We start from the raw sequence: 26,064 nt of genomic DNA, 5'->3' as shown, positions 1-26,064 counted from the left end.
GGGCTGGCTTGTCCGTGATTGCAGTGCTCTGGAGACAGCACTGGAGGGATCAGCACAGGGAGCCCGTTTGCCCTTTTAGAGCAACTTATGTGCACTCTCTCGTGCAGTCTTCTGCAGAAGGCAGCAGCGAGCAAAACAAGGGAGAAGGCAGGAGATACATGGTGTTCGAAGACAGACAGGCTCTTATCCATGGTTCGTCATCAGTTTTAGTGAGGCCAAGCAGCTGAGACCATTAGGAGGTCTTAGGAGGACAAAACGAGAGAAGGGGAACTGTTGCAGTATTCGTTAGAGTAGAGCCCATCCGAGCTCAGAAACCCACCGGTGTAACACAAACACAGGCAGGGATAGCTATAGCTCCAAAATAATCTGGCAAAACAAAGGGTTAGCAAATGTCCTGAGATACCCCAAATCCCATCAGAAGTCAGAGGCAGAGCCAGGAAGAGAACTTTTCCAATGATTGATGGTTTTGTTTATTTTTAAAAATTATTAAAATCCCTCCAACTCCCTACCCCACAATTTTCTGGAATTTCATGTAAAGAAAACATTACATTTCAGATTCAAGCATTGTAAGATGTTCTAACATCTATTTTCTTGAATAAAGGGGAATGAAATTTCTAAATGAAGAGCTATTTCCAACTGGAAACCAAACGTTCTGGCTGGAGTTGCCAACATGAAAAATTTCAGCTTTCACCATTTATTGTGGTTTGTTATTCATGGACAGTTGAGCACAACTGAGACAAATTCACAAAACGTTTACATTGCTGGCAAGTCTCCTGATACTCTGCTGAGTCCCACCATGAGGAGCTCCTCCTGCATGTGGCCTGCCAGGACAATTTGCTTAATCTACCATTTTCCCGTTGGCAACTACCAGTATTATTTCCTGTGGCCTATATCACTTGACATAGTAGCAGCAGAAGACAGGAGCCCCTGTATAACACCTTTCTAGACCTGGGGGCTCTAGAAACCCAAAGGGTGTCAGTTCTCTGTGTGTATTCAAGTAGGTAGGGTCGCAGTGTGAGCTTGGGCTATGGTCCATGACACCCACCTACCCCAGCTGTACTACAAATGCTGGGTGCTACTGCATAAAAATGTGCACCACTAGAGCATCTCAGTCAGAGGCTGCTGTTGTAGTAGAAGCTGATTTGTGACAACCTGGAACCTGCAACTCAAGAAAGTCCCCAGTTTGCCTGACTGAATCATGCCAGGGGCGTCTGCAAGTTGGACTACCCACAGGCTGGTTTATCTATGCCGGTAATTATACCGTAGCCACTGAATCTCTCCTAGGCACTCAAGAAGCCTTCATCTTCCTGATCCTGGGAAAGAAGAGATTAAACTCTCAGTAGCCCATATCTTTATTAGCAAGTTCATACTCACCTGATTTTAAAACCATTTTCATAGATTTGTTAGTTTAAGAGAACCTGATTATTTTTGCCACAGAAATATCACCATAGTGCTAACAGAAACTTATTAAACTGGATATTTGGGTGGAAAAAAGTGTTTAGCAGCTGTTTGCAGATGCATGTGGTTTGACAGATACTAAAATTATGTAAAACTGTCTCCTCCTTCAGAGAAATCTTAAAGCAATTTATAGCTGTTAGCTACTTATCTATGATGTGTTAGCTCTTCATAGCTGTTTATAGCATCATGCAGTGCACGACAGGGACACAGGACTTCAGCACCACTGGGAGTTGCCATGGTGTTTGCAGGGGACAGAACATGAGGACCTGAATTTTGGTACTGTTTTCGTTTTGCAACACACACATGTGCACACACGTGCACACACACGTTTCTGGTGCCAGTTACTCACTAGTACAAAAGAATGAGGCTCCCCAGCATGCCTAGAGCAGCACCCATTTACCTTAGCTGGGAATTCAGCCTGCATGATTTATGCTATGCTGCTGCAGGCAAGTACTAGTAAGATATCTGCTGAAGATGGGAACAAGAAAACTTGTATGACTCGCAACAGCTGCAAGAAGCTATAACTAGAAAGCATTAAAATTTGTATGAAGGTTTCAACAGCTTTGCTGTTGAATGATGTTCTGTACGTGCTCCTGGGATTTGTGTCATAAAGAACACCAGAAAATTATGAAACAGAAACCTTCATCTCTGCATAGAGAACACAAGATCCTGAAAAGGGGCGAAATGAGTTACCTTGTATGTCCAAAGTTCAAGCTGCTCTCTGTTCAAGAAGAGGAGAAACACAGGCATGCTTTTAAACAAGGACATTTCCTTTGCTAATGCAGGTTGTTTTTTTTTTAAATGCAGAAGGAGCTCAAAACAGAGAGATTTAACCTGCAATGGTGTCCACTGTTGTCCTCCATCTCTGACCATTTTGGGTAATGACACAGATAAACAGAATTCACTGGAGTCTGGGTTTAAGCTCCTGGCTCATGTTCCCAGGACTGTTGCCAGATTAATGAACTTTGCCCCAAGTTCTGTTTGCAGTTTTCACCCATGGTTTGACAAAAAGTGAAAGGTATTAATGATCTGATGATTTAGTGCTTTTCATCTAAGATGCCAATGTTATATCATCAAGCTTCATAAACAAAGAACCAGATTCTTATTTGTAGTTAAGATGCTTTGTGCACAAGTCAGCATGCCATGCACAGAAACTGCATGAAGATCACTGCCATGTTGCTCTGGTTTTGTTCCTGCTTAGCACAGGCCAGTTCACCCGTGCTGCCTTTGAACTGTCAGAGCTTCTCCGTCTTACCTTACCCTTCAATGGCAATAAAAGGCCAGAAACAATGCAGTTGATGAGCGAGCAGAAGAATGCTGGCCATAGAGTTCCCATAGCTTCCCAAAGAATAGAAACTCTCATTTTACTCCTACATAGCTGGGAGATCATCTTTGCCCTGAAGTGACCTACACCAGGCTGGAGTGTTGTTGTAGAGAGACTGTGCCTAGCAGTGAGACACCATGGCTTTGCACAGGAAAATCTAATCCTTGTTCACTGGGCTAATTAAAAAATATATTGATATTTCTATTAAAACTCATAGGGTTTGGTTAAGTAATTAGGCTCATAATTTCTCAGCTTTATGGAAAAGATTGTAGGATTGGTTAACCCAAAGAGTAAGCAATCTTGAGTTTATGTCTCCTCTGAAATGTGCTGTATGTGAGCACTCTCAGAGACTTGTTTTCATGGGGAATACCATGGTCATTTGCCACTCGCTAGAAAAAATTCTCTGTTAACATATTACCAAGAGGGCAAAATCCAGGTTCATTTCTCTTATAAAGGGCACAATCACATTAACTTATTTTCATTGCCTAGTCAAGTAAGGAGTTGGGTTTCTCCTGAACACTGGTCAGAGCTACTTGGTAAACTGTTTTTTTTTCCCAGACACGCTCCTTGGATAATATTGCTATAATTATTAATAATAAAGTACTCTCAAAACTTCTGAGACATGTAACACAGGCAAATCCTGCTGTCTGCAATAGTAGATAAAGCTAGGACATGTGGAGTTAAAGCCTCCTAAATATCTGGAAATTACCACCATAAAACCTCGTCCTACCTTTTGAGACCAAGGAAATAGGACCAGTAATGGTTAGCACTCTACTCAGGCCATTCAAATCAAAGAGCCTTGCAGGAATGTCACTACTCTTTCTAGGCAGCAGTGGTGTTACAATGATCCAGACATTTATTTTTTCCTTTTTTTTTAGGGTAAAGATGATTCAAAGATATCCTGGTGTGTGAGACATAGCTGAGAGAAGTAATGGGCCTTCTGTGACATATCATGAGGATAATGAGGAAACTGAAATATCTGAAATGGATAAAAGTTGGTGTGACCCAAAGCCCATGCTCCCAGCAAGACTTCCAGCAGCCGTGGCAGCAACGTCTCCGCAGAGCCCATGGGGACTGATGCTGTCTGCTGCTGCAGGACATGGCTAGAAAGGGAACTGCTGGGAGCCCTTGATGACAGATCATTGATTTCCTGTTTTTTCCCCAGCTTATCTGAACCTCTGGACTTGCTTGTGTGGAGAAGAAGGGGGAAAAAACAGAGCTGGCACTTTCTATTGTGTTTTCCCAGCTTTTTTTTCAAGTGACTTGTGATAAAAAAAAAAACATTTCAGCTTAGAATAGCAAAAATGGTATCAGGGAGTTTACAGACAAAAGGAACTCCCTGTTTTAGGTGCCAATATATTTAAATGGATTGTTTTCCCTAAAGCAATTCATCCTCTACATTTCCTTCAAGCTATCTCACAGCAGTAAGTGGAGGTGTTTCCCCTGTGTAACACATGGAGCAGAAGATGCTGAGACTGCGTTAGCCCTAAGTGCCATGTAGCTACCCACCCATCAGTTGCTGGGTGCTTTCAGTAGAACACATCTGTCGGTTTAGGAAAAAGAGTGCTTGCCAGAAACTGCCAAATATTTAGGAAGGTGAAAAGATAAGGTGTTAAACTGGGAACTGGAATAGGACACAAATGCTGACAGGTGTAAAGAGATACAACAGTGATATGTAGAGAATGTTGGTGAGGAGTTTGGTACAGGGTCTCTTTTCAGTGTGAAACAGCGCTGTGGTACCTACAGCATTATGTATGGCAAGGCAGACTGCCTGGATGTGCCTGCCTTCTTACTACAGACACAGTAAATCTTCCAGCACCTTTGCTTCACCTCCCACCTGTGGTCTTGGTAAACACTTTGAGAATAGTTTGGGAGGTTCTTCCTACTACAAGTCTTCATAGAGCCCAGAAAAATAGGACCACAAGCACCAGCTGGAGACAGTCGATGCTTACATCAGTCTTCCACCAAATAAAATACAGGGTTTCAAGATTCTTTGTCAATGAGTTATCTCACCTCCAGTCACACTGTCTTTATTTATACAGCACTTTATGAAAGCAGAAAAGTGTGTGGTTTCATTAATGATTATGTGAGCAGTAAAATTTTCACTAGCACCAAACATCCAAGTCACAAATTCCTCTTTCACAGTTGGTTTCTGCTGCTGGTATCTTAAAGTTGTTTTTCACAAAACGTTAAGCCTTTAATTTCTTTCAAGAACAAAAATTACCCAAATCAATGTTTATGTAACACCAGCAATCACAGGTCTTAACAAAGGAGTTAAAAAAAAAGTTTAAAAAGGAGGACTTGGCAGAGAGCTATGTCAGGTAACCTCCAGGTCTACCTATGCAGAAGTCCTATGCATGCACATATGCTCATATACGTATGTATTTTTCCATCGAATGCTAAACTTTGCATGACTCCGGTTAACGAAGAGTTAATTCCTGGCACATATTTAGATTCATATAAGGAAGTCAAGAATAATGAATAGCAGTCAGGCATAGAGACATGAAGCCACATAGCAAAGGAATAAGACTTTGAGGTCTGTGTTTCTATGCAGAAGGAGTATAATCCCTGACTCTTCTACTGTAGCTCTAGATCCAAGAGCTACCATGGATATTCTTTTGGTCGGTATTTTCCGTGGAGAGGAATCAGGTGTCACATTTGCTGGGGGGCTAATGGTTGAGAATTAGCAGCCTTAGTCTGTATTTTTATTAACTGTGCAGTGGTGATCGTGCAAGACACTTTTAGCACGCAGGAATTAAGAAAAAGTCTGTCCCAAAGAGTTTTCTGCCTTAAGTCAACTTATAAACAGGAGGAGGAGAATGAATCGAATTCGGTTGTCACTCTTAGCAAAGTGTAGCTGGCACATGAGATCTGGGAACCTTTGGTATTAAGGATCACAACACTCATTAAAAACCAAGTAGTCAGCCCCTTTCCCCAAAAGACCATTTATCTAACTTTCATGATTGCAGAGAAACTTGAAAACATAACCTATGAAGACAAAAGACATAGTTTTTAAAAGTACTTTTTGAATTTAAGTCAAATTTTTGACCTGGAGAAGTATGGGGTGGAATGCATCATGTTTTGTCTGCATGATGTGTGTATACTTATTCTGAAATTAGTTTGTTTTTGTGAGAGGAGAATACAAGTCTACTTTGGAACATTTTTATGATTTCTGTTAATTTTTTTTCAGCAGGACTGTCAATTGTGCAATAGAAATGGAGTCTTATCAACTGGTAGGATCTTTGAAAAGAAGCGAATACGTTTCTCCTAACCAGTTCTATTTATAAAAATATCCAGCAGCTGGTGAAAAATGAAGTCTGTGTATCTCACACTGCCCCAGAAGTTGCGAACAGCAGCTAAATGCAATCCTGACAGGCCACGGAGATGCTGTGAGCCAGAAGCTGCATCTGTTCAGTTCCACCCTGGGAAATAGAAGAGTATGAAGGCAGAGAGTGGGAACCTCTTCTGGCCCTTTCTTCCCTGTTTGTTCCAAAGAAGTGGTGAAGGAAAACAAATTGCCTAAAGCTTACGAGGAGAGTTAGAAGGGAGGAGAGTGACAGGACTAATTTCCCTACCTTCTAGCTGAGGATTTTGAGTCTTTGGAATGGTGCTGCAGTTAGTCCAGGAAGCTAAATTATTTCCACCCTTGCAGCACTGAAACAAAATTAGAACATAATTCAGAAGCCTTAATTAGGATGCCAGCTGGCTGTTGCCAGCACAGCTTCTTTGGATTGGCAAAATTCTTAGAGGAGAACAGAACCACAAAGCAATGCAGGAAAGCCTGTGAGGTGTCAGGAAGACACCTCTGGTCTTTGCCTCACCTCCTCCCACGGCAAAAAAAGTAAGTTAATTCACAGTTTTACTTTTCATTAGCTAGTCATTATTTACTACACCTAATCTGTAACTGACGGCATAGATTTTACATTCTGCAAAGTTAAAATATCACCTATAACCCTTAATAACTGATTTTGTAAAGCTTTACAATGTCACCACGTGTCATTTTAAATATATACAGGATTCCTGAATGCTCCTTCAAACAGAAATCAGAATGCCTGTGTCAAGTAACGTGCTATTACACCTACGTTGCACAATAATACTGCAATCACGATGTTTAAACTGCAAGTCACAAGCATGAAGTTAGAACCAAAAGACAATGTCCCTCTCCAATTTTGAAAGGTGTTAATATGTCAAATTCTCACATGCGCTACTGAAGTACAGGGCAAAAATTGTATCCTGCGGACAGAATATAACAGAGCTCGTAATATTGCAGGGAGCTATTTCCATCACACTGATTCTTCTTGCAACCTGGGACCCTTCCTGCTGACTTCTGCATTCAAACAGAAGCTTGGGAGCTTGGCACGCTGTCGGTCTGTCGCTCCCTGGGTCACATAGCCCAGCACATGGGCACAGCACCCGCCGTGTAACTTGTCTCTTCTGCTGCAACGGGGCGAAGCTGAAGATCCGAGGGCTGGATTCAATCCGGTCTGAAAGGCGGAGTACCACCCAGGAGTCATAAGTCCTTGTTTCTGACTTTGAAGGTCTCTCTTCATGTGGGACTTTAGCCAGGTCTACAGTGCATTAGGAGGTGCAATTAGAAGGCTAATTAAATATGAGAAAACTGACACTGTGGCTTTGCCGTATCATACAGTCCTCGTGCCAAATCCCCAGACCACTATTTTCTTCTCACCCACTTACCACCACTCAGATAAGCTTTTCATTAACTCACCTCAGCCATAGATCTAACAGCTGACAACCGCTGTGCCAGCTGCAAAGGTTACAAAGGCATTTTTAATATCTAGAGCTGGCGAATGCACACAGCCCTTGCTGTGCAGCAGTGAAACATCACAGGAGGGTGATACAAAGCCACTTCACTCCCTTATGGTTCAAAGCTGCACCAGGGGAGGTTTAGACTGGACATTAGGAAGCATTTCTTTCCTGAGAGGGTGGTCAAACACTGGAAAAGGCTTCCTAGAGAGTTGGTAGATACCCCAAGCCTGTCAGTGTTTAATAGGCATATGGACAATGCCCTTAACAACATGGTTTAACTTTTGGTCAGCCCTGAATTGGTCAGGCAGTTGGACTAGATGATTGTTGTAGGTCCCTTCCAGCTGAAACAGTCAATTCTAGTCTAGTCTAGTCTAGTCTAGTCTAGTCTATTCTTACGCCCATATGCCAATTAAAGCTGAAAAAAAGGCTGTGAATGCATGATTAAATATATGTGGAAAATGTGTTTGTACTCATCCACTTATGTCATGCGTGTTGAAAGGATAAATTTGCTCTCACCCCTGCTTTCTTGACATCCAAAGTATTTATTTTCCATTTTTCATTTGCAACATGAAGACTCCCTTCTCTTTCCTGTAATCGTAGTTGGCTTCATGGTGTCTTTTAGTTACCATTACTCACAACTAAAACCATATGAAGGTACACAGCACAAGCCTTTCAGTCAACATAAGCTTTTGACAGCTTGTCCCCCAAAAACATTTATTACTAGCTGAGTCATGCTGTCATGTTGGATGACTTCTCTCCGAAGGCACAGGCCTGAAGGACCTTCAACATAGATTTTCACATGTTTTTCTGACACATTTAATAGGTGAGAATTCATCACCACAAGCTGTAATTTCAGCCAAGGGTGGGATGCTGGACCTGTGTATGGATAAACACCACCACCTCAGGCTATACCAATCCTGTACAACCCCAAGATGCTAGAGGAAATATCAGCTCTCATGTTGAGGCAGGGTCACCTCAGACTGTGCCTCTCCGTGAAACCTTACTGGGAGGCAGAAGTAACTTCCTCGTAACTTCTGTACCACCGACAGATTAGTACCAAGTCACACTGACAGGGTGTTCAGCTTTGTGATTTAAGGCTCCAGTTTAACAAATCATGCAAATACTTGTATTGTTTTATACACACAAATCCCTAGGAACAAAGAGCCCAATCCTCCTCTTCTTCAATGTAAACCTTGCGCCATCTGAGGTGCCAAAAGTCCAGTTTCTTCAGATTTGTACTAGACAAAGCAGTATTTGCTGGGTGGTTTTTTGTCTGAGATTTCTTTCTTTCTCCTGTTTATTTCTCCTCTCATCTCTGGTGAGAGTTTAATATGGTAAACTGAATAACAAAAGAAAAATAGCTGCTGCCCAAACTACTCTGAAAACACCAACTTTCCCAATTCCTTCACCATCTCACTTACTGTTCGTGGTATGGTGATACTAATAAGGGCAAACTTCTGCAGCCAAGGTTTTAAAAGGCAATCACCTTTAACCAGTTAAAAGAAAATTAATTTGTCAAGCAGGTTGACAGATTAGTCAAGCCAAGCAGCTGTGTAATCCTACCAGGGCAACTTCCCAGCTCTGTGGCAGCACTAGTAATGTATCTGCTGAGTTGATTACATTTTCTGCTATGTCAGACTTAACTAAAGAAGGAAAAGAGAATAGAAATTTATGTTGGCATCTGCCTGCTGCAGAGATCAGCAGTAGTGCTTAGGCGTTAAGGAGTAGAAAGGAATAGAGAATAACCCCAAATTGATATTGCCTGGATTGATCATTATAGTTTAAGAAGCTCCCTCTGGTCTCCTTAATCCTCTCCATAAAAACCCCCACATTGACACATAAAAAATAACACACTCTTATGGCTGCAGATGTTATTGTTCTAGCACCGCATTTTACTCCAGAATAGGAAGGAACCAGAGACTGAAACTTTCTTTGGTATTTAAGCAGGCCTTTGAATCATAATGGCGTTCTCAGTAGATGGCCTTTCTGAGGGCTGCAGCTGAACTTGCTTCTTTATGGTTCTCTGGACACTTCTTTGGGTGTGCGTGTCCGTAGACAGTCATCCTGTTATAAACATCTGAACACCTCCTGTAGTTATTCTCTGATCCCTCTCAGACAGGGAATTGTTCTCTTTCTCCTTCAAGGAGAATTAAGGCAGAGAGGGATGAAGTTACTGCTCTAGATGACTCAAGGAATCCAGGTAGGCATGGGAATGGACCTCACAATTCAGCATTCAGTCTTCTGGTCTGAATATTATTGATTTTTCTGGCATTTTTTTTCATGGTGCAGCAATGAAATCCAAAGGCAATCCATCACAAATCAGCTACATGACTTGTCTTGGAAGGGAAAGATAGGATTCTGATCTTTAATGACTCTGCCAAGCATCTAGGTTATTGTCTATATCTTTTCAACATACGTGCCTCGGCCCATAATACTATTTTCAGCCACAGGAATTTTCTTACCTGAAAGAAAAATTACTTTGAAGCTGTACAAACGTAAACCACCTATAACTAGAAGATACATGACAGAAACCACTTTATAAGTATGAGAACCAGGCAGGGTCAACAAGGGTTCTAGCCTTGGCAGAATACATCTTGCCTTTAAGAAAGAATTTTAAATGTTGTCTTTAAGAGAGAATTTACAGCAAATTTGTGATTTAGTCCTCCCACAGCATTGTATATAACCAGCTGCACATGGGAAAATTCTCCAAAGGGTGACAAATCTTTTCTTGTGGTGCCTGGGAAACCTTTAGCTTCTTAGTATTAGAAGCATGGAGAAAAGATCTCACAGCAATTAGCTTGCTGCTGAAAATTCAACACCTTCTTGATATTTGATGCAAATTTTTGCCTGTTGCTGGGATGTTTTGGATGTGGGAAAAAAAACTCTCCAGAAGCACTACCTACTGTAAACGGGCATAGACAAAGTATTTCAGGAACTTGTTAAGTTTGGGTAGTGCTGTATTTCCTGGATGAAGACAGTATGTGCAACACTGAAGATGATCTATGAGAAGAAACAGAGCCTAAAGAGATCTGAAGATACAAGGCAGAAAGCTTTGGAGGAACAGAAAAGCAGGTATCAAGGCAACCGGCCTTGGAACAGAGAGCCCCATGCTGAACAACGCTTTTATCTGCTTGACTGGCACTGGGGAGGTAATCATGCTGTAGTTATACTGACTGTGGCAGTGAACAGAGGAAGGTTTGATATTCCTTTTCCTTTAATGGGAAGGAATATCATGTAAAAATATGGTAAAAAGAAAAAATATTGTAGGCAGAAAAGAACAAGCCAAATCCTGAAATATTAAAAACAGTTTCCTACTGAAATTTTAAAAATGTACCACAACTGGAAAAAGAAGAAAACGACCCTCAACTGATCCAATGAATGATTGAAAGAGGTAAAGAATTGCAGAGATACCATTAATTTTCCTTCTGTGTTTTTTTCAATATAATTTAAAAATTCACCTGTATCTTCAGCATTTGTTAATGAAAGAGAACATAAATATATCTGATACAGCAATCTTGCTATTTTTAATCATACTAGAATAAGTGCAAGGCTTTCATTCTTGGGGGGAAGGTGGACTTCACAGAATCACAGATTGGTTGAGGTTGGAAGGGACCTCTGGAACTCACCTTGTCCAATCGCCCTGCTCAAGCAGAGTCACCTAGAGCACGTTGTCCAGGACCATGTCCAGTGGATAATGTCCACTTCAAATACCACATGAATTGCTACAATGAGGATCAACATCGGCATAAGGGTTTTCATCCTGTTTCTCACCTGAGCCTTGTGGTCCATTTGTGTATAAACTCTGCTGAGATAACCACATGTTCTAGATCAGCAGAAGGAACAAGAATGATAACACAAGTGAATGAAGTTCTAGGGCATGAAAGAAAACACAAATCAGCTTTTAAAGTGTTTACCTCTGAATTTTCAGCATGTAAAGCAGAGCATGCTAACCCTCAGATAATTTGTTAATTTGTTTTTATAAAAGCACGCAGTACGTTTTATACTGCGTCAGCCAGTCCGGTATGCTCCATTTACAGCATCAAAGGGACATGAACTTGAACCTCAGCTGAAACAGAGACCATTCTAGATAGTGCCCCAAGATTAAGCAATGTTTTGAAATCAAGTTCAACGTAAGTCTTCTGTCCTCTGTGGAGTAAGTTATCACTAGTTCTACAAACAGAAAAGAATATCTTATGTTTCCCAGAGTAAAAGGGATCCCACAGACTGAGAATCCAGCCAAAATCAGAACAACCTCACTGTATATCATGTTTATTTTAGCTGTATATCTTGGGCTAATGAAGTAATCACTTTTGCAGTGGGCAAAAGGACAATGTTTATAAAGGTTCAGGCAACCAAGCATTTATGATTTTACTGTAGGCGCATGCATCTTTCTGAGGCAGCAAACATACAGCAGACTGAATATCTGTTCCCACTTGAAACAGGAGGAAAGCTGAAGAGGCTGAAGAGCCATTGTGTTTTAAATACCATGAAATGGATGGGTGCTTTTCATATCTATATTTAGTAATGATAAACATTGCACACAGAGATTGATAAACCTAAAGAGGGTACTGAAACCCTCTCGTGCTCTTGTAAGCAATATAGTGGTACCTGTTCCCTTAGTAAGGCAAAAATGCAGCAACCATTTAATGTGAAGAAGGAGACACAACCGTTCCCGAGGAAACTACCTTGTGGTTAACACAGGTATTAAAAGACACCTTTAATTCCTAAATCCTGTTGGAATCATACACCGTTCTTCTTCCGTGATGATAGGAGTCGAAGTCACTTCACATTCTCACTCAATCTGAAGAGCCCAGTTGTCTGAAAGTCGTGAGTCAGAGGCTCAAGGAGGACAGACCACAAAGCTGCCTACCTCTGACATGGAGCCCATACCAGATTGTTCAAAGCCCTGTGACGATGTGCACCATTTATGTGACAATGTATTATCGAGGATGCTACATCTCCCACAAACCTCAAAAGGCCGGTGTCCAAAATGTCTTTGTTCTACATGGGTGCAAATGAGGCACTTCCTTGTGTGCCTAAATTGGTTAAAGAAGAATATAAAGTCATACAGGTAAATCGGCACTGGCAGGTGTGGTCACTTGTTTTGCACCTGCACGTATTCAGGCATGCCACAGAAGACTGGACATGCCTCCAACATTGCTGTCAAAGTAAAGGTGTCAATCTGAGTAACAGCCTGAAGTAAAATCTTTTACTAAATTTAACCACGCATGGTATTCAGTATTCTGCCTCCTTCGCCTTTGTCTGTGTACAAAGGTATGGCCAACGTGCCTGGTGACTCATTCCAAGAGACAAGAATAGCATCAATGAATTACTTGAGTGTTTATGGCAGGACTTGCCAGAAAGGTGCCTCATTCACAATTTTAGATGAGACTCCAGCTGCAGTTTGTCATACGAAGTCCATTTGCTCTGCAACCTGAAAAACTGTGACTTTATTAAGCTTGTCTCAGCTAAAAGTTGCTATTTCCCTATCTTACATTAGCTGAACTTCCACACGGGTCTCATGTTATTGCAAGACTGTCAGAAATCTCTCAGCGGGAGCAGTAAATGCCAGTGAACTGTAAAAGTAAACCATCCATTTCTAATAGCATACTGAAGGAGGGTGATAACTCGTTGAGTCGCTTATCAGGAAACTTTCTTACGTGATAAATCTCTTTAGTCATTCAAAAATACAGGGAGACTGAAAAAGGTCTGGAGAAAACAACTTACGTAATGCAGATCTTCTCAGAACCATCAGACATTTCAGCGGGGTTTTTCCTCAGTCCTAGCTTTATTACCACAGCGTTGCTACAACTCTTCAGAGAAGATCGTGCACACTGTATCTATGAACAGTGTAATCGTGAAACAAGGGTACCACTTCAAAAGTTTACTGTTGTTCCTGGTACTGGAACAGCAAGTTTTCTGCAGAGAATATTCTGATCAGATGCAAAGACACTTTTTTTAAATTTTAATTTGAAAAATGTTTTAAATCAAGTTGAGTTTGGTGGTAATGATCCTCTAAAAAGGCAATGGGTTGCAAATTATTTCATCTGTGAGTCTAAGACTATGTACGGAGCTCTATCTTTAGGTTGTTTCTTAAGAAGGCAGCATGTGGATCCCTCTTAGAAGGAGAACTACATCCACAGATGAAAAAGAACTACTGAATTCCTCCAGAAGTCTCCAGAAAAAGAGTAAAGTGACATTTTTAGTGTTTTTGAAATATACAATGTGCCCTTCTCGTTTTACTTCCTGTGGGTTATTACGAAAAATAATTCACTTTAAATCAACATTTATGTGATAGAAAACTCCTAGAACTGCAAAAAGGCTGCTCTGGGACTGTGTTTACAGGCATCTTCATTCAAGGATCTCTAATGTCTCCATGTTCCCACTATCTGAATTGCTCTACACAAATATACCTACAGACAGAAACACTGTTCAGGCATAACTATACTGGCTTGTCTACGTCTGCATGTATAGTTGAGCTCTTCTTTTTCCTTTACCTTTTCTGGTAAGGCCACTGTGGAGTTGCAGTTCCTCGTGACCATTGTATGACTCTTTTGAGGTGGTAGCAAAGCCTACTCATCTGTGAGTCTGCTGTGGAACTTGTGGTTTCATAGCTTAGCAACTTCAAACAGAAATGAATATGATACTGCTCTTCTACCTTTAGCAAAGTAAATATCAAGTGCCTGAATGTGCTGTGACCTGGTTGACACAATCAGGTGTTGTGGAAAAAAACCAGCCTTCTCTTTGCAGCCTTTAATTTCATTCTTTGATTTCGCAATCCCATCCACTCTTCTGTGCTTGTACAACATCTGACCAGTTTGCTAAACAAAATATTTCAGTTCTTGTGGGTAAACATCTCAGAGAACATTTTTTTCAGTGCTGTGCAGAGCAAGGGCATGGAATGATAGACTCACCATTCATAACCTTCATACAGTCCCTAGCTACTACTTGTTTTTCTAATGTTCTTGTCTGAACACTGTTTTTTAAATCACTTTGACAAAGCTAAACCTCAACTCCCCGTGTATTTTCCAGTACTTCACCATTCTTAAACACACAATCTCTTTTTGCTCACTTTTTCTCCTTTATTCCTCAGTCACCCCAAGATTATTGCTAGACCGATGAAGACCAGAACCCACTGTGCTGGTATCACACTTGCAGCTGTTTAACTACCTCTTCGCCTTGGAGTTCTTAGCACCTACATATACCAGGCAGATAAAGGAATAGAAGTGGACAAATGGTGGGCTCTGCAGTGACAGTAGGATCAGGTATAAATCCAAGTTCCAGTAGATCCTATTTCTTCCTCTAAAATCTCTTTTCCTTTCGTGCATCATGCATCTGGAAAGCCTTTATTTAGCTCTGAAGCTTTCAGGTGACAGTAACTCACTTTGAATGTCTTTGCAGTAAACTCATCTCAGTTGAGCAAGTGGGAAGACCTAAGCTGAGCCGGGAGAAAACTGCCACCAATGCCTGTGAATCACACAAACATAATTTGCATTTCAAGCTGACCTGGTGCATCTAGCTGTTTCTTAATGAGAAAATTACTGAAATGATGCTGTGGCTGCCTACACAGTCCCCTATAGCATGGCACTGATTGCATTTGGGATCAGAGTGAGCAGCTTTGATCTGCATTTTGAGATACTTGCCAGTTAAAAAAAGAAAAAGAAAATAAGTTTGGGGTTTTTAAACTGTAAAATTGTTCCTCAGAGGAAAAGAAGCAGTGTTGCTGGTCCTCAGAGCACACTTTGCCATGATGCTTACTTATCCTTATCCTGCCCCTCCAGCAGGAGTGAAGCAGCAGGTGCCTTTAGTTATATTAAGAAGGATGGCATTTGGTGGCCATAAAGTCATTAAATATGGGAAACAAGACTCGTATTTCCCAAAGACTGTGCTGTCAGGCAGCAGTTTGAATGCCATCCTGCTTCCTTATGGTCAACAGTTGTTTTCATCTGAGGCTGCAAACCAGTCATTGAGACTTTGTTGAATTTACACTAGTTCTTAATGGCCATCTGTCTGTATTACAGAACATTTTATCAAACATGATGTACTTTTAGCAGTGGGGCTGAAGGAAGAATGGGTAGGAAAACTAAACTGTACTGTCACCTCCTATAAGCACTCCCCTAGGAGAGTGCTCCCAGACAGAGAGCACTCCCAGACAGAGCTACAAACAGATGAGTGAAGCTTGCAGGGACAAGTGCTCCTACCCAGGTCTAATAGCAATAGACTTGTGCCTCCATGGCTGTTAATACAACACTCATCCACTAACTGCAGCCAACCAATTTCCTTCTTCATGCTACAACCCACTGGGGGTGCGAGACGCTGAATTTGCACGTCTGAGCCTGGGTGGCAGAGACATGCTAAGTGATGGGAGATGCTTGCTCTCAGTGTACATGTTTAGTACTTACAAAGGCTTATGAGGAGGGAAATGAAGAAATAGCACTGGGTGCAGCGATACAGCCTGCCCTTACTTTTGGTTTAAAGTTGGGAAAGATACAAAACAAGATAGCTGGAAAACTTCAAGAGGATGGTGACTGAGGTACCAGATAGTTAGCACCTGTTTCTGGATGAGATGACTTGTAGGGGGACTGTAACTTGTGTTGAATTAGATTATACCTTATGGCTGAAAAAAGCTGATCGAGGATCTTTTCTTAAATGTAAATGCATTTTCCTTTGACAGTTTTTTAAATGAAATGTTTCCTCTTGGAAAAGGTGAAACATTTTTTATTTTGATGTTTTCCAAATGAAACTTCCCCTTTTGAAAAGGCATATTTCACTAAAATTTCATTTAAAACTGTCTCAAAACAAGGAGCATTAAATGAACTGAATTCTTCAAAAAGTAGAGCTTAAAGGGGAATGAAACATAAAATGTTTGTGTCCCTGAAACTTTCCTGCTTTGTTTTGTCCAGAATTAAACCACTTTCCTCTGACTTTTTTTTAGAGTTGGGACATACTGGGTGAAAACCCCCTATATTTTCCTTCAGCGTAAAGGACATCAATGTTACAGAACATGAGTGGAGGTTAAGTTCTGCAAAGGTTGAGCAGAGACAGATGGCAGCAATAAGGCTGTTCAGATACTACTGCAAAAACACGCCCTTGCTACTCTTAGATCATTTTGTTTGACGAAACCAAAGTAAAACGGCTTGGAAAGGTGATACACTGTGTGTCATCGGCAGTAGGAGCACGCAGAAGGAGATCAGCAATGGACAATATTCCTGCAGAAGATGCTGTGTCTGCTAGGGCTCTTTTCTCCTCACAAGCTAAGTGTTAATCAACACAGCCAGTGGTAAAGGCTTGGCTTTTTGGGGTTTCATATAGTTGAAAAACTTATTGTAGTCGTGAAGCTGACTTTGACTGCATACATTCTTGATGTATGGTATTTGTGGGGGGATGCAAAAAGATGCATGTTGTTTTTAGGCTTACTAACTAAACTGAAGGTTTCTCCCAGATTTAACTGTGTGTTCAGATAGTTGGACCTGAGTAGACTTTTTCTTTTAATTAACTCTCAGTGGCAATTAAGAATACGAACAGAAAACTGGAGTTGCTATTAACTTATAGCATACTGCTTGCAAACTTGTTGCACTAAGCACACACTAACTTACTATGTTTCATATGATTTCCCACTCTGCAGAAAAATAAAGCAAGGAGAGGGCATGGTGGCTCCCTTGAGATCACTAAAGAAAGTAAAAGGACAGTTCTGGGCTCCCACACTGACACGTTCAGCTTTTTAGCACCTATATCATTAAATGAGTACACTACACTGGTGTAGTGCAGGATTCTGGAAATCAGTGTCTTTAATTTTTAGCATCACCATTGGCCTGGCAGGTTAATTTTGACCAAATCAATTTTCTTTCAGTCCCAATCCCTCAAGTACTTCAATTAAGTTTCAGCCTGATTAGGATTTAGATTACTGACGGTGTTGTTGATCTAACTAGTTAGTTAGATCTAACAGTGTTAGCTGATCTAACTAGTTTAGCATAAAATCTGGGGGATATTTATCTCTGTTTTCCGGGTCCAGTGGGAATCAGGTAGGGCCAGCTTTTCTTTTGACCCTGGATCAATTCGATGTCCCAGACTCGGGTGTGCTCTACAGTGCAGCTTTGAGCTGGAGCACAAACCAGTTCAAGGCAGTGGAGTGGACCTGGGCACAGCCAGGGAAATCCTCAGGAGTCAGTCACCCTGGCTGTGCCATAACAGTTGCCTTGCTGTGCATGTCTCATCTTAGTGAGAACAGTGATAGACCAGGAAATCTGGGATGGTCCTATAATTAATAGCTCGTGCTTAGAATGAAAAATCAAGCATGGCCAGTGTCCATTATTGTAGGAATACAGATAGTTCAAAACTGTTTTTCTAAGCAAAGGAATTAAATCACAGTGAGTTGAACAATTTGTGGTTACTTGACAGTGTGGCTTTCTCCAGCAGAAACCAAAGAAATCTCTTTTAACTGATGTCTTCTTTCCAGAGAAGAGTGTGCTCTCTCCTAATGCTTGGATCACAGACAGGCCTGAACTGGACCACCAAGCAGCACGAAATTTGGCTGGTGACTGGTGTAAAAGCAGATTCAAACCCAGATCTATAAAGCCAGGGATAGGTCCCACCTCTGTCGTTTGTCAAATTCAAACAATTAGGGAGTGCACAAGCTCCAAAGCTTGTGAAATCCCATTATTTTCTCTAGAAGGCTTAACAGGAGCCTGGAATTTAAACACTGCTTCATGTATGCAGAATAATGCAGGAGCAAACTTAGATTTCAGGAAGGTATCCCAGACTGATCCTGATTTCTTGATTCTTATATTGACCTTCTTTGCAACTTGCTTTCTGTAATGGAGGAGAAAATGAGGCAAAACCTGCCTCTTCTGATCTGAGAACCTCTTCGAAACATAAATGGGAATATAAATAGGGAGATGGGCACAGGTCCATCCTAGCTTGGTTTCTGACATAAATAGTCTGTTCTGCAGATGCTCATCAACATGCTAAGTCTACTGAAGTACAATGTTTTCTTTACGCCCCAAATTTCTTTTCATCAGTAGAAATGCAAGGCATTGTACTAAATCAACAGGGGTGTCTCACGGTCACTGGATGGTATAGACAGTCCTTTCCAGCTCTCTATGAAGATGTGGAAAAACAGCAAGCACGTTGAGTGTAGCCACTATTCCTTGTAGATCTCCAGCTGTTTCATGAAATAGTCTATCAAAAGGTTGTAAAAAGGATACTTCTGTCTCTGGTTCCTAAGTCACTGCTGGAGACCAACTGTTCCCAGTCTTACTTTATATCCTGCCTCCAGCTTGAAAATGAACAAAACCCCAGCTTTTTTTCACATACCTATTCCTAGGTTATTGCTTGGTTTAGAACAACATTATGTTACATTAGATGTTTAATATTAGCATGGCATTAAATCACAGATACAAAGCTGAACCCACAGAAAACATTTTCCAGCCCAGGCAGTCAGGCCAGCAGCTCTGCTGAGCCTGCAGCTTGCTCGGCGGCTCTCGGCCGTTCCCTGGCATGGAGGGAGCCGGGTGGGACTGGCAAGGAGCACCACGAATTCCAGCAGCAGAGAGCAGAGGGCAGGAGAAAGGCAGTGGCAGAGACAGCATAGAAACAGCCCTTCAGAAATCAGGTTAATTTCTTACCTGAGGTTGAGCTTGAGTATTATTTGCTTTCAGCCTCACACTTTAGAAATGTTATTGCCGGTTATAGAAAGGGTGCCAGAAAGAATGGCAAAGAAAATGTGTGTCAGTCAGATTTTGTCCCATGCGATGTGTCAGACCGCAGACATTTCAGGTAACACTTGGCAGTAAAAGAGGGAGCAGAAAGGCTCTATGGTTGTTACACAAAAAGGTCCATTTGTGGACATATACCTGTGAGGGACCAGAAGCATGAGCTCTTCAGCTTTGATAACACGGATCCCCACCCTAAAGAGACCACATGGGAGCAGAAGGTCCCATACACCTGTGGCCAGCACAGCACCCACACACAAAGATGAGTTTTAGCTAGGCTTCTGAATCCATGCCTGAGTGAGGTGGAGCGGGACAGTTCATGCTCCTCAAGCTGTATTTCTTCCTGGCAGAGCTGAAAAAAATGCCATATCAAGCCTAACTCACTTCAGTGTTTCCACCTAGCTAAGGGCTTGGGGAGAAGGAACCCCCTCCGTTATGTTCAGGTTTTCTTTGCAACACAAAAGGATGTGAATAGTTACTTCAATTAGACTCTTTGGAAACCAATTGAGTCACTGGAGAAGCATTGGTAGGGAAGTCTCACTTTGATCCAACATGCACACACCGTGAATACAAATTGCCAAACAAAAGTTTAAGCTCCAGTTTAAGACGAAGTTCAGAGGGAACATCAGAGGTGTCAACTCCCAGAGCAGCTTGAACACACCTTCAGGCTGAATTGAACAAAGTTCTTGCTAATGCACTTCACCGCCCACAGCCCAGATACTGCCTGTGCTTCCTATTCCATGTGCCCTTCACTAGTCTCTTCCCCTTGATTAAAGACAATAGATATTTTTAGAGCCCACTACTTCTTTTCTGTAATTTCTTTTGTTCAGGCTTGGGGCCCATGTAATTGGCTGTGGTGATGTTCATCACGAAGGAGGTGTGAACATGTTGGTCTCCTGGGACACTCCTTCTTGACTGGGCTTTTTCCTCAAAACGAAAAAGGAACAAAAAGATTGCCGAACACTCGCCTAATTAACACAAATATGCAGGCTTATCAGGGTGTTTAGATGTAAGGAACAGTAAAGGGGAATAAGACCTGTCTTTTCAAAAGGATCTAATTCAGCCTGTAATGGTTTGCAGACACATCCAGCAAATCTCCAGATAATTAGGCTTGTTTCTGGCACACCAAAGTGAGTTGTTTAGATTTTTTCCCCTTTAAAATCACATTATCTGGAATGCCCTCATTGATAGCAGAAGGATGAAGCTCAGAGGCATAAAGTATTTTGTGCAAGAAGACAACACAGCTGTAATGGTCTTTTCCATTAATTTCCGTGACCTTCATTCTTGGACAGACTGCCACAAGACATCAGGCAGCTTTCAGAGCATGTGCATTGCCTGCCACTGCTGTACCTGTAACCTGGACTAAGAAGGGGCAGCGTCATCTCAGATGGACGCCCAAAGAGCAGCTGACAGACCTCTGCTCTCTCCCTCTGCCTTCTCAAAGCCCTCTGCTGTATTGTCACTTTCATTACTACTGAAATGAAAACACACAGAGCTTTCCTGCTAATGCAAAATGAATGTATTCTCATCTATCGCATGCATGTGAAACCAAGCCAAAATTAGTAAGAACTTCATTTTAATACCATGCTGAAAAGGTTTTATTCACTGAGCCTCCTTGCCTCAAGACGTGCTGCTGCCTTAGAGCAGAACTCCCACACATTCTGGTTTATTACCAAAGCTCACATTTTATAGGCAATTCCTAATCCTCACGTTATTTTGTTACTCAGACAAATTTATCTAAATCTATCTGCAGATTTCTGCAAATACAGACTGGGCTGCCTGAGGAGGAAGGAGTCTGGGACTAGCTGCATAAGGGAATACAAAGATCATGGTTTTCATTTGAAGTTGCAAGCCAGGAAGCTCATCAGGCCATTTGAAAACTCTCCTTTGTTGCACGGACGGAGGCAAAGGCTGGCAAAATGAGGCTTACGAACTCCACCCCAGTCTGACTCTCATGCTAGAAAGTGCTCTAAACTTATAAAAGGAACTCCTGGTCTCTCTTCCCAACTGTCACTTTCTAATTCTGGGGGGGAGACCCTGCAAATTCTTTATAACTCGATTTTCATGTGAGTATTGACTTCTGGCTGATTTTCCCAGTTTACCACAGCTGAGGACCTGTCCAAATAAGTGTCAAGGTTTTTCATACTAGCTCTTCCTTCACCATCAATGCATAATTTAAGCGTGTCCTTCTCTTGTCCTATAAAAGGGTCAAAATCCTATGCTTCCTTGATTCAGAAGGATGCAAGAAAGGAGGTTTTAGGAACAGATTTGATCTGTTAGCGTGCATTTAAAAACTACCTCGAGTTTCTTTGGGGTCTCTCAGAAAGGTTGAAAACTCTGTGAAAGCTTATACAAATATTTTAAGTGGAAGGCTTTCCAACTTAAAGCTAAATAAAATAAAATATGCAGTGGAGAAAAAGAGAACTAAATCATTGCTCCACATATTTTTTCTATTTGTGTGGATACACAGATCCATTTATTGCAAATTGAAGCAGACCCACATTAGGCTTAACACTTTCAAAAAGCCCCACATGATGTTCCACCAAACCACAGGAACTCATGGATCATTAGATGGAAACAACTGAACTAGATTTCCAAAGATTTCATTATGCTGCTCACAGATACATTCATTCATTGTTGAGAACAGGATCTAAATCTATAAATTAGAGGGGGATCGTCCTGGTACCTTGCTATTTTCTGCATTTTGGATGGCTTTAAAGTGCATTCTGAATCTTTAATGTGCATCATTGATTTATGGAAATGGATCATCATTAAACTAATTTGCTTTAGACAATTCTGTTCACCTGAGAGTTTCTATTCTTTCTGTTCCATGGAAAGAATATAAAAGAAAGGAAAAGGAAAAGGACAGAGTCTCTGGAAAACCGGGGACTTGACTTTAGCCATCACCTAATTACAGTGCTGAACTAAACCATCAGCTTTCCATTTCAGGCTTGTTCAACATTAAAACTGCAGAACAGTGGTAGGTAGCAGTTACGGCGAAAATTTGCATCTATATTACAGGTACTGTCTTGTAAGATGTTAAAAACCAGTAAGATACCGGTTTGTGTACAAACTACTAAAAACTGCATAGGACAGTCTCAGCACTAAGTAAATGACAGTGCTCTGGGCTCCCAAATACTCTAAGAAGTATTGCTAGGCTTACACGAAAGTAAACTTCATTATCATTAATTTTCACATGTTGAGACACAGAGGTTAATCAAATGATGCAGCTTTTAATTTTCTCCTTTTAAATCTCTGTACAGTACTTGTGATTTGATATTTCATCTCTAACAGTCTGCCAGCTGGGAATGCTGGTGTGTAATGGGAGGTTGCTTTCTCATTTTCAAGCTTTGGAGTAACTAAGCTACACAGCAAAAAAGCTGTAAAAGGGGAAATAGATTCATCTCGTGCTGCTGAAGTTTTCCTATTGAAAACTCTACAGAGATGTAGCAAGAATAAAAGTAGCGTGTAATAACTAGTCCGGACTTTTTAGTGGGAAGAAGGGAGAAAAGCTATATGAGTATTTGCGCTTCTAAAGCCTTAGGCTGAACTGTGATAAACTAATGACATGCAATTTAACCCACTTTAGTTGAAGTGTGATGGAGAGAGAGGATGCTCTCCTTCCTCCTCTCAAGCCCTACTTGCTAGCTCATCCATTTTGCTCTTGTTTTTAGAGATGCATCTTAGTCATAAAATCTGACTTGGAGCAATCGCCATCTATGAATGCCACAAAGGGCAGCCTTTTCCTCATGTGGACTGGTACATTTCTGTTAGGAAGACTGATACGGCAAAAATGTGGAGTCAGGTTGCTCCTAATTACTAGATTATCCTTAACTCTCTTATTTACTGCATGTTGTTCAATGATGGCAACAGGATTGCTCCTTTAGATGAAATCTGCCATCCACTTAAACACACAGACAAAGAGCCCAGGAGCCCTGGAGTAGGCATATGCTGGGTGCTCTTCCAGGAAAACGTAAGCTAACTCTGGAAAGTTACAGATGGCTTTAAGAGTGAAAACCCATGGTGTGGGTCTGTCCCAGCTAGGGGGAGAAAGTATTTTTATTAACAGAAAATAATAAACATAGGGAAGGAGTCCTGTGTAAACAAAGAGGCTTCTGGATGCAGCTCTGTAAGTGAGCAGCTCAGAAGAGCAAACAACCCTTAGCACTGCCAGTGAGTCACTCCCACTGTGTAAAGGACAGTGATTTTGTGGAGCTGTTATTTCGCAGCTATTCTACAGAAGATAAAATCTGCATTAGGCTATATTTCTTTTGTTCCAAGCTCCAGGAGGGTGCTATGATAAAAGCACAGGCTGGAAAGGAGATGAATCTGAATTCTGTTAAGCTTTTTTTTTTTTTGTGAGCTATTTATTTTCTCTCTCTGTATCTCAGTACCTGACGTACATCCTTCTGAGACAGCTATACCCATGATACAGCTGAAGTTTGATGCATTAATGTTTGAAGAGATATTTAAATAGAAGCGAAACATAGATCTGCATTTAAACTAAGATACATACACATCACTACTGCACTGATTACTATTCTTTGTATATAAACTTCTAATAATGCCATTGTGTGTAGTGGGGCTATTCTGGATTCTCACTGTCATAAATAAGATTGAGATTCTATTGTGATTAAGAAATGACTGCAAGTATGAGAGGGTTGGGCAGTCTAATCCTGGTTCACTTAGTACAGGGGTATAATGCTATGCCTATAGATTAGTATCACCTGCAGGACACCTTTCAAATGCATGATGCTGGGAGATTCAAACTTCATTTTGTAGTCATATGAAAGTGTATGATGGCATTCTCTTTGGGGTTTATTAGGAACACAGGACAGCAACAGGACATGTACGGAAAATGCCTATAGAAATGTTGCTGCTCTTCATGTGACCTGTAGAAATAAGGTCAAGCCTTAAAGCAGAATCTAATAAACCCAGCTTTCTTCAACTCAGTTTCTACTTCTTTAAAAAGCTACCTTAGCTTATTTTTCCTCCCAAGAAAAGTTTTAAAGTTTAGATTTTTTTTGTTTGTTTCTGCTTCCCTTACTGATATCGAAGGAAATTTGGGAAGAAATCATGAGAAGTCCAAGCGAAGAGAGTCAATATTGCTCTCTGGGCTGGAGAACCATGGCTTCTTAAGAATTGCCAGCAACAAGCCGGCAAATCCAGAAGCCAGAGAAAGGGCAGCAGTTTTAAAATTTCTAAGCAGCTCTGACTGTCCCTGGTAATCAGCATTGCTCTCAATCAGCTGAGGACGGAGAATAGACTGACAATTCAAGCTACTTTTTCCCATGGCATTTCAGGCTCCTCTCAGGATGATAATGACCTGCAAGTAAAGTAAGGATGTAATATTTCAAATGTTACAGCAAGCAGCGAATAAGGCTTTTTAAAGTGCTGATATCATCACCACGAGGTCCAGATGAGAAAGCAAAGGGAAAAAATTGACTGTATAAAAATTTCCTTGGTAATTCTAAACAATGCACTATTAACTTTGATGTGAAGTGACTCCTAAAATGTGCACTGATAAAACTTCTTAAATCTTTGAAATACACTGTATTATTCAGTGTTTGAACTAAGATCTACCTGGAGAAAAGCTAATTTCATAGGTGCTAGAATTACAGAACTCGGTAACAGAAATGAAGCAGATGTCCCTGCTTTGATCAGGTTCATATGCTCTTGTACCTTTTTTAATGCTCTGTTTAGCCTCATTTGAGCAAAGTGAATTTCCACATTCCATTCATTTCCATACACCTCAGAAACAAAATAATTTACATTTAAAAGCATATTCCAATGACAGAAAGGAAGAAAGCTGTAAGTTTAATAGAAAATGGCTCCAGTGTCTAGAATATTTAGGTAAAAGGGCTACATTAGAGAAGTTAGTAAGGTGGTGCTCTCCTCTGCTAAACTATTGCAGTGGAAAGTACATTTTAAGGCAGAAAAGAAGGAGGAGATTAAAAAAAAAAAAGGCACAGAGAGAAATAAAAAGCCAAATAGTAATAAAAAAAGAAATCTATAACTGAGCTGGCAAAGCTACATGCCAAGTTTCAGCTAAGGACATTGAATTTCAGCTGACAGGTTCATCTAATTTACTGCTTTGTTTTGGACATCGGGTTAAAACTCTTTAAAGAAAAGCTGGACCAGCACAGCTATGTCCTGAGTTTTCCAAGCATGATGAGCTCAGCTTGGAGAAGGAACTGAGTATTTGACCTTACTGTGCAGAGCTTGGGTTCTCAATTTTCTTTATTTCTTATTATTTTTTAAGAGGGTTATTAAATCATATATCTTATCAAGAGAATATATTTTCAGGGCAAGGATTTAAAAGCTCAAGAAGGACTTCAGACAACACCGAAATAAGGACTTGCGCTTAAGGGTGAAATTCAGACTGCTTACTCAGGTGGAGCGTAAGTCTAGTCTTGGAGAGCAATCAGATTGCTTGCACTCCACCAGTGCCCAGCCCCAGAAGAACCTAACCACCATCTCCATATTCGACTGCTGAAATCTCTGCATGTATGTTGAGGCACCCAGGTGTTTGGGAGGGCCATGGTACTCAAGTGCTAGTGCTTCCCTTCCCCCTGGGACAGCAGCAGTGGCCGAACAGCCCACTCCTGCTCGAGCACTGATGCTCCACTTGCAGGGCTTGTGCCGGGGAGCCCTGGCAGAGTCCTTGCTCAGTTAGATGGCTGTCATCTGACTGAAACCCATTCATGCTGTGAATCCCAAGTGGATAAATGGATAATTACTGGTCCTGACTGATGCTCATGGACAAGAGAAGAAAGGGATTTTACATGGACTTCCCACACAAGG

The sequence above is a fragment of the Nyctibius grandis genome, chromosome 4 (genome assembly GCF_013368605.1).
Source record: "Nyctibius grandis isolate bNycGra1 chromosome 4, bNycGra1.pri, whole genome shotgun sequence".
NCBI lineage: Eukaryota > Metazoa > Chordata > Aves > Nyctibiiformes > Nyctibiidae > Nyctibius > Nyctibius grandis.
The sequence above is the reverse complement of the archived record's forward strand: the minus strand, read 5'-3'. Positions refer to the sequence as shown.